Source organism: Salvia splendens, chromosome 1 (assembly GCF_004379255.2).
Source record: "Salvia splendens isolate huo1 chromosome 1, SspV2, whole genome shotgun sequence".
In the NCBI taxonomy this organism is placed as follows: Eukaryota; Viridiplantae; Streptophyta; class Magnoliopsida; order Lamiales; family Lamiaceae; genus Salvia; species Salvia splendens.
The window spans coordinates 25461677-25472070 of NC_056032.1; the positions used below are offsets into that span (position 1 = coordinate 25461677).

At 37.3% G+C, this 10394-nt stretch overlaps 1 pseudogene; it reads right to left on the reverse strand.

The window, feature by feature from the left end:
• Positions 1-7665: 7665 nt before the first annotated feature.
• On the reverse strand, positions 7666-10194 carry LOC121759239 (annotated as a pseudogene).
• Between the last annotated feature and the right edge of the window lie 200 nt (positions 10195-10394).

The window sequence follows — 10394 nt, forward strand, 5'->3', positions numbered from 1 at the left end:
GATGGTGTCGAACTCCTCTTTGTGTGCACTCTCTCTGCATTTATAGGATGATGTTGGGCCCAAATCCCTAGGGCAAGCCCATCCTATCTTGACATTTATGCCCTTGAGATGGCATCTTTTCTTCTCTCTCCTATGACTCATCACTTCATGTGGTAAACTCCACTTGATCAACTTGTCGGCTGGGCAAGCTTCAATGTTTGTACGCAACTGATCAACTTAGCTTCATTTCTGGCCATTTTCACTCATTTCCCGAGTTGATCAAGTTATTCCTGCACTTGCCATTTCTACGTTTTATAGCCACTGCACACTCAAATTCACCACTCTTTTTGCTCATTATCAGCCATGTTAGTGTAATAAACCCTACAAAACCATGCTTGTAACGAGCCCTATCACTTAGCTCCATCCACAGTCTTCAACCCATGGTTGGGTACCATTGGAGTTTTAGCAGGCTTACAGTCCAATAGGCCTGTTTCGGCTAATATGTCAAGTGCATACTTTTTCTGTCTTAGGAATATCCCGTGTTTGGATCTTAACACTTCAATTCCTACAAAGTACTTCAATTCCTACAAAGTACTTCTACGCTCTCAAGTCTTTCATTTCGAACTCCTTAAACATATTTTCCTTCAGCTTTTGGATCTCTTCGGTGTCGTCTTGTGTTATGATCATGTCATCAACATATATGATTAGACATGTCATTTTGCCATTCCTCTTCTTTAGGAATAGTGTGTGATCCGAATGACTCTGTTCGAAGCCATGTTTGAACATTGCTTGGCAAAATCTTCCAAACCACACTCTAGGGGACTGCTTTAACCCATAAAAAGGGTTTTTCTCAGTCTGCACACCTGCCATTTTCCAAATTCTTCATAAAACCCTAGGGGAACTTCCATGTAGACTTCCTTATTTTTCTCAAGTTCTCCATGAATGAATGTGTTTGTTACATCGAACTGATATAATGGTCATTCTTTACATGCAACTACTCATAGAAGAGTTCTTACTGTATTAAGTTTGGCCACAGGGAGAACGTCTCTTCATAGTCAAATTCGTACACCTGAGTATATCCTTTAGCAACCAATCTTGCCTTGTATCTCTCGATTGAACCATGTGCACCTCTGGGGAGTTTTCTGCAAAGTTGGGCGAGTTTTAAAAAATCCCGCTAATGATTCCCCAACCCTAGCCGTTCCCCCAAATGTGTATCTTGCCGTCTCTCCGGTCAACTCCTCTTCTAATTTGTGACTGTCGGAAGGCAGCGGCGGGACAAAGCTGTCCGTTGCCGCACTGGTACCGGTGCCAGCGGTGGTTGTTTGGTCATCACCGCCTGCCCAAATCCCTCTTCTTCCCAGCTGCACAGCCTCCGCCGTCGTTGCTGCCGAATGGTGTTGCTGCTTTCGCCACCGACGCCGACGCTCATGTCTGATGCTACTGCCGACTGGTGCTGCTAATTGCTGACGCTGCAGACTGTTGTCGATTATAGCAGCCACCAATGAGAGCACTGGAGTACGTCTTCTTCGGTTCAGGATGTCTCTCTTTGTTCTCCGGCAGCAGTGCGTGGCTATTCTACAGCCAATTCTTTTCGTTGCATAAATTTGGTGATTGGGCAGATTCAATATGGTTTGGTGTCGTCCTTGGGCTGTTCGCCTAAGTCGTTGCTGCAACAGTGTGCTTGGTTTGTGTTGGTTTTGTACAAATCAATTAGATTTGAGATTGTTTGGATCAATAGTTCAAGAGTGTATTTGACTGACCTCCATTAGAGATTTTTTGTTGGTTTCCTGCTCTGATACCAACTTAAAGATGGTAATTGAGAGAGATATAGAAAGATTGGATAGGCATGTTGCAGTAGAAGGTAGAGAAATTGTATTCCTTGTGTATGTTTCTTATGTTATGTTTGATATGCTAATTTCCCTAGTATTTATAGGGAGATTAGAATCTTATAAAGTACACCAATAAATGAGCATTGGAAACACACTAGAACTAGGAATTCTACATTTCTTAAATGTTCTAAGAACTCTTCTATAATCAATGTGGGCGACCATCTTCCTTTTTCCAACAATGGATATATATGCCTATGCGTATCTGTGATTATTATAATGATGAATTTGTATTACTTTCTCCAATAAATGTTCGAATGGTGAATCAATACGAAATTGCCTGGATTCAAATTTGTTTGTGATTGTGCAACTTTCGCCTGAGGCCTGTTCGGCAAGAGCGATCATCAGTTCGTCTTCGCGACGTGAGACTGGTCGGAGCAGCACACGCATCTGATGCAGCGACGTCGGAGCAAGCTGGCCAAGCTGTGTCGGCAGCCCAAGCTTTTGGGCTGGGCAGTCTGCGCGACGCAGAGCAGCTGCGTGACGCCGGTGAAGTTTCGGACTCGTGATGAGAGAGCGGTGCAGCAGCGCTGTTGACGAGGATGAAGCAGCACCGTGATCTCCAGCAGTTAGCAGCGTCTGCGCCTTGGATAGATCATGGTGGCTGCGGAGCAGTGGGAGTACGATTGCGCTAGATTAAGTTTCCATATGCGCGACGTCGCATTGCCTATCGTGACTTTACTTTCCAATAAAATGATTAGGGATTCCAAATCCTTGGATTCAATTTTAGAAATAATTCAAGATTAATTTAAAATTATTTGAATATATCTTGTGGATTTTAATCTATGAATTAAATTATGGATTAATTAGATTTTATCCTTATAACTTGAGTTCGGGAATAGATTAGAAGATTTGTGGTCTAGTATTGAAGATCATCACGTGGAGAAGGCACAAACAATCGACGATTCTTTGGAGAATCAAATCGGTAACTCTAAACCGTAGTATTCATGTTTTAAATTTATTTTCTTTAAGCATGAATTATGTGTGTTCTAGCATGCAATTCTGTGTTAACATGTGAATTGATTAATCCCATAATCTATCAAATAGATCATATATCTGATTTATTTGTTTTGTACAAGTCGTCCGCTGTGCAAGGGGTGTACTTCACATAGAGAAAGAGTTAACGACGTTTAAACAAATATAACGGAATGTACTAAATTGAAATACGAATGGAACTTTCTGTATGATTTATGTAAACTTCAAACTTTTTGTACTAATATGAAACAAAGGTGATACATTTTGTATGAGTTATATATTTACCTGGGATAATTGTAATAATATTTTTTAGTTTCGATTGCCAACCTGTCTCACATAGCATTATTTTTCTAAGTTTAGAAATCATGACCAATGATAATATTATTATATTCAATATAATACCCAGATATTATATAAAGAAAAATATGAAAATACCATTAATTTGTTGGATATTGTCTTTATTTACAAGAATGTGAAGTTATGCTGCGTTTTGTGAGAATTTTGCTGCGTTTCGTCCACAACAGCTTCTGTTGTATTTTTTAACACAACAAAGGATCCATTCCCGAAAAAAAGTGGGTAAAGTAAGAAGGATAAGGAAAAAAATTAGGTAAAGTATGAGAGAGATAAGGAAAATTTTTTAAAAATATCAGAGAAGAACTTTCTATTTTAAGAAATGGGATTATTTTTTGTGGACATCCCAAAATTTCAAAATAAGACTATTTTTCATGGACGTATGATGGAGTAGTAAGCTTTTGATCATAAACTGTATCATCGTTGATGGAGAATTGACTATTCATCAATAAAATTATTGCATAAGCCATAACTTTTTACATAAGAGTTACAAGAGAATGTAATATACTCCCTCTGTCTCATCTAAAATGATTCACTTTTATTTTTAGTTTGTCTTCACCAAGATGACGCATTACTAAAAAAGGAAATAATTTTATCTGTGTTTATACTCACTTACTTTTCCACATAACACACAAAATAAAACTACATAAAATTTTGTGCCGCCCAAAGAATGGGTCATCTTCCTTGGGACAGAAGGGGTATAATTTAAGTTATTTGAAATGAGACATTATAGTATATTAGAGATTCTTTGTGGTGAATTTGAAGTCATGTAATTAATATTCCATCATTCCTAAGAATATGCATTTTTGGTTGGCTACGAGTTTAATGTACAATTGATAAAGTAAGAGAGAAGTAGAAGAAAAAGTAATTAAAGTATTGTTAGTGGAAATTGGTTCTCACCTCAGAAAAGAGTTTCCAAATTCAGAAAATGTATATTCTTGCGGGACGTACTAAAAAAGAAAAAGTGTATATTCATATGGGATTGGGGAGTAATCAATAAATTGAAAATGGAGGCTAAGGTTAGGATTTTGAATTCATTCCAACTCTATTTATAGAGTCATGTATGTATGTATGGGCTAGGTTAGGATTCCATAGATGATATGGGTTGGTCCAACCCATAATTTGTAAGGTTAGGATAATTGCTTATAAAAGTAATGAACCCATAATTTGGTATATATCTAATAGAATATTATTGTAGCATTATAGACAATAATATTGACTTCTCATATCCCAAAATTACAAGTAATACGAGTTGAATTAATTTTTTGTCCGTTATAGACCATGAGTTAAATTTAATATCTTTTCGAAAGTGTTTCTATAACCTCATTTATTATTCATGGAATAAATTTCAATTTACCAGTTTTACTAAACAATAAATTCTTTTTTCCTATACTTCCCGGGATATATCATACCTCGCAGGCACATGATTCAATGCAAACATATCTGACATATGCCAGTCATCAATTACTACTACTCCCTCCGTCCACGATTAATTGACATCAATTTTCTTTTTCGTCCGTACACAATTAATTGATACCCTTAGTTTTTACACTACTTTTCGTAATAGACCCCACAATCCATTAACTTATCATACTCATATTTTATAATAAAACGAATATATAAAAATAGGACTAACATTTCACTAACTTTTTCAACTCACTTCCACTATATTTCTTAAAACTCATGCCAAGCAAAAGGGTTCAATTAATCATAGACGGAGGGAGTACTTGTTTACTAGGTAACGGAAAACCTGCACATATTGATAGATCAAAGTAGCATATGATTAAATGACACATTTCATAAGTCATATACAAGTATTGCAATACAAAAATTATGAAATTATATCTTTTAGCATATACCAATAAAGATATATTCCACCTTAGATCTTATTCAGTGTTACACCACACAAGTGTATGTTTTCTTAGGTAAGCAAAATTTTCCAACTGTAACCTTACACTATAGGTAGCCAAAGTCTATCTTGGTTATGAAAATATATTTCTTCTGCAAGGAACTGAATGAGTCTCCTACTGTGATGACATGTTCCACTACTCGACCTACAATACAGAAGTCTTAGACTTGTTTATTTTATAATATGTGTTTACACATATATTTATTACTATAAAATAAACTATTTATTAATGTTATTTAATCTTATACATATATTTGAGTAACTACACAATTACATGTAGAAGCAAGAGGATCACCAAGTTAAAGCTCAACTAGTAGTATACAAACCTCATTATAAGTTGTAGAAACATCTCACAGCTCGGCCAAGTTTATTCAAAACGAACCAAGCGGACCACCAAGTTCAAGCTCAACTAGCACAATGATCATTTCATCCTAGCAAAAATTGTCTTTTATTGTAGATAACTCAAGTTATGATGGAGCACCTGATCTGGCACAAGAATCACCATTATATTTTGATCTAGGTGTGTGTTCTAATAAATGATAAGTTCTTGTACAAAGCCTCTATTTTGAATCATAAACCCACAAGCGTGATAGCTCTCGAGAAACTAAGAGGAATCACATCACCAACAATCCAAGAAGTTATACCATCTGATAATTCTTAACTATCAATTCAATGTCATAGTAAGAGAATTGTAAAAGAACCTAAAAGATACATTGGCTTAGGAGAAAATGTGTCGATATGATGAGATCTTCTCACTGGTCATTATGATCAAATTAATTCGTATCTTCTTGGCGATTATATGGATTAAAACGTTTAGCATATAGGCTTCAAGACAACTTTCTTAAACGAAAGTCTTGAGGAGACTATTTACGCATGAAGAAACCCGAGGAATATAGAGTCAAAGATTTAAAAAAATACCCAATGGCCAAAAAGAGTAAGATTTGACTAATTGACATCCATTTATTCTCTATATCCAATCAATCATATGTTAATATTGTATAATGTATATTATATGCTAACACAATTTTATAATACACTTAACAATATTTCATGAAAGTGGGCGGGATAAAACATTTTTTCAGGACTTGACTTTTATATATGTATAGATTCCAATTCTTTATAATTCCACAATTGGAATTTCAAATAGTTACAAAATTGGGCATCTTTACACATTACATACACACAACACACATACTACACACACTACACACAATGCAGACATTTCCATACACATACTACACACACACTTCATCATAAGCCTATCCACAAAGAAAGAGAAAACAGAGTTATGTGCTTAATATTATTAACCGACTGCAGTAATGAGTACTCCCTCCGTCTGCCATTAGGAGTGTCGGTCAATTTTGCACACTCATTTTATAAAAATGATAATAAGTAGTTAAAGTGAAGAAATGGTAAAGTAAGAGAGAGAATAATGTTATTTGCTTTCAACTATACTACTCCCTCCGTCGGCAATTAGGAGTCCCGATCAATTTTGCGCTCTCGTTTTATAAAAATGATAATAAGTAGTTAAAGTGAAGAAATGGTAAAGTAAGAGAGAGAATTCTCAATATTATTCTCTCTCTTACTTTACCATTTATTCACTTTAACTACTTATTATCATTTTTATAAAATGAGAGCACAAAATTGATCGGGACTCCTAATTGCGGACGGAGGGAGTAGTATAGTTGAAAGCAAATACCATCTGCTTCGTCAGAAGCCTATCCTAAAAGTTATGAAAAGAGTTATTTTGCTGATAGGGACAAGATTGATACAGAATTTGGGTTGAAGAAACCTTGACCTTCTTCTGGATGGTATTTGTCATCTAATGGTGTCATTTTATAACTTAGTACCCCTCGTCCATTCAAGATGTCCACTTTTCCTTTTTAGTTCGTCTTACTCAAGATGTCCACTTTCTATATTTCAAAATAAATTCCTCTCCTCTCTCATTAAAATATTCGACTACCTTTTTCTCCTTACTTATTCCACACAACTCCTACAATCCTATGCTACTTAAGAATGTGAAGATCTTGAATGGGACGGAGGGAGTACATCAAAACGACTAACCTTTGCAAAAAGAAAATTCCAAGATAATATTTCAATAAGGTGATAGACAGCAAGAAATTCCAAAGTAGGTTTACATACATGTTTCCGAGAAACTAGCATGATGATGCACATAAATATAATAGAGATTTGCCAAGTTGAGAAACAAGTTCAAACTAGACAACTGCCAGCAAATAACTATGCTTTTCTGCTAAGTTATCATTTATGTTGATGGCCAGGAAATAGTCATTTTTGTTTTACCTGTAAACTAACCACCAATACATCCAAGATCAAACATGCCCAGGGAATTCTGGGATTCATGATAACGTATTACTCCATATGTCCCATAAAAATTGCAACCTTTTGATCTGACACGGTTTTTAAGAAATTTTGAATACACACTCTACATGACTTGTTTAAAATTCTGATTCCTCTAGTAACCTTTTCCTAGAAAAAATAAATACATGACTTCACCTTGTTTCTGACGTTCTGTGTTGTACAATTAAATTTACCAATGTCATACAATCAATCCACAACAGATTGTCCGGCCTGCGGCTCAAATGGCAATTTTTGAACGCGCGTCTGTTGCATGAGACATGCATATGTTGCCCGAGTCAGCTTCAGACCTCTTTTCACCATACTATTATGAAACTCAACAGCATGAATGTATTAGCAAGTTATAAGCAACTGCATCAGGCTCAATCTCATTGTTTAACATCGATTCCCATAAACTGAAGGCTCCTTGCAAATTACCTCTCCTACAATACTCATGTGCGATAGTTGAGTAGCTAATACAATCTGGAGAAATACCTTTAGCCGACATTTCAGTTAGGGTCTGTGAAGCTTCCTTGCAGAAACCTCGAATGAGCATATTGTAACTCACTGTGCTACCATGGAAACCTTTGAGCATAGCCTTATGTAGCCGTTTAGCCTCCGCCATATTCCCTTCTCTGGTAAGATGATCAAGAAAGCATCCGTGTGTGATCTCATTTGGAAATATACCGCTAACCAACATTTCCTTAAACAGAACCTCTGCTTTCCTCACCAATCCTCCCTTACAAAGGCTATTAATCATCGCAGTGTATGTCACAACATTTGGGCCAAAGCCTACACTAATCATAAGATCCCAATGAGCCATAGCCATCGCAAGATCACCGGTCTTTCCATACTTGTCGATGAAACTAGTATAGATAAAATCATCAGGCCTTAGTCCACGGTCATGAATTTCCTTCAAACTTTTAATCACTAATGTCGAGTCTTTCTGATCAAGAATCCCATGAATAATTATAGCATAGCATACAAGATCCATGTTAATACCTCTTTCCTCCATCTCATCATGAGCATGTTGTGCGTCCTCCAGTCGTCCCTCCTTGCAATATGCATGCATCAGTTCAGAATAACAAAACTCGTTCAAATCATTTAGGCGATCCATAAATTCTTTTGCTTCAGATACTCTACCTGTGGAACAAAGCCCGTAGATCAGAGGCCTGTACGTAAATGAGTCTGGTGTAAGATCCTTCTTCAACATCTCATCGAACAGCTTGAAAGCTTTCGCTGTGTTGCCTACTTTACAATTTGCTTCTATCAGAACATTGTATGTTACCTCATTTGGAGCAACATTCATTTCCGACATTTTGCTGAACATTTTATATGCTTCATCCTTCATATTTGCATTACAAAGACCATAGATCAGTGCAGTGAACGTATGCACATTAGGTGAAATGTCTTTCCCAGTCATCTCATGATATAAACGGAATGCCTTATCCAATTCTCCTTTCTTACAGTAAACATGAATCAAAGAAGTGTATGTATGTTAGAACAGTGTGACTCAATCCTATTTCATTCATCTCAAGAAAGAGTTTTATAGCTGCTTCCAATTACCCCAACTTGCACTGCCCACTAATTAACATGTTATAAGGGTAAACTGTTGGCTTTATCCCTGCACTGAGCATTTTACCAAGAAAATTGGTAGCTTCATCCAGTTTCCCAGTTTTACATAATGAATTGATCAAACCCTTCTCCTCCATCTTCATAAAAAGCAACTTTGCTTTCTCTAACTTTTCGTTATTACACAATAAGTGAACCATAGCATTGCAAACATATAAATTAGGCATTTTCCCAAGTTTCTCCACCTTATCAATCAAATCACACTAGACAAAGCTTCCACACTCGGAACAATCCCACACTCTACCATCTCATCCACCAACTCTCTTGCCTACCCAAACTCATCCACTCTACACAAACCCAGCACCAACATACAATACGTCACAACATCGGCTCTCATGCCTTTAAACCTCAACGAATCCTTAATCTCAACAGCCTCAGAGACTCTCCCACCCTTACACAGCCCGTGAATCAACACATTGTAAATAACCACATTCAACTTCACTCCACTCCCCTCAATCAAACCGATCATTTCCTTCGCTCTATCATAATCCCTCAACTCACACAAACTCCTAATCACAGCAGCATAGGCATAGACATCAGCAACAACCCCCCGAATCCACAAGCATTTCATCAAACAAGGCAAGCACCATCTCAAATCTCCTCACTCTTATCAATCCATTCAACACCGCGCTAATTGTCCTCACCTCCGGAAGCAAACCGCATTCCTTCATCAATCTGAGAACAACAACCGAATCCAGAACCCTTCTACTCTGAACATAACTTTGCAGACGAAAAAAAATCGGATCTTTTATAAGAATCGAAGAAATAGCGAAACACGAAAGCCGGAGAGTCATCCCTCTGCAGGAGGGTCTGCAAAAGCGAGGTCGCCAGCTAGTGGACTAAGGAATGAACGAGGAGGAAAAACGACGCCGTAGAATGGGGGAAATTCTTGTGAAGGCCGAGGAAATTGAAGAAGCGGAGAGCTAACCTGGAGTCGTGGAGATTCCGGAGGATGAAGGACTCGATGTGGCGGCCGGTGAGACGCGTGGAAATGGATGGGTTGTCGAGAGCGAGGGACCAGCTCTGACTACCTCTCGCAACGCTGTTTAGCACTGCGAGGAAGCTCTCATCGTCGACTGTATCAGAGAAGAAGAAACTCAGCTCCATACACAAGCTCAAGCTTAGCTCAGTGAACAGCTGTAACTAGCCGTTGGTTTGTTAGTTAGGAAGTTGAGTGAGTTAGTTAGTTAGTTGTATGGGGTTATTATCTTGTGTTCCCGGTTGTACGTGCACCACCATAGTGTTAGTATATAAGGTGATTGTTTGTGTTGTATTCTTTCAATTCAATCAATAAGAAAATATCTCAA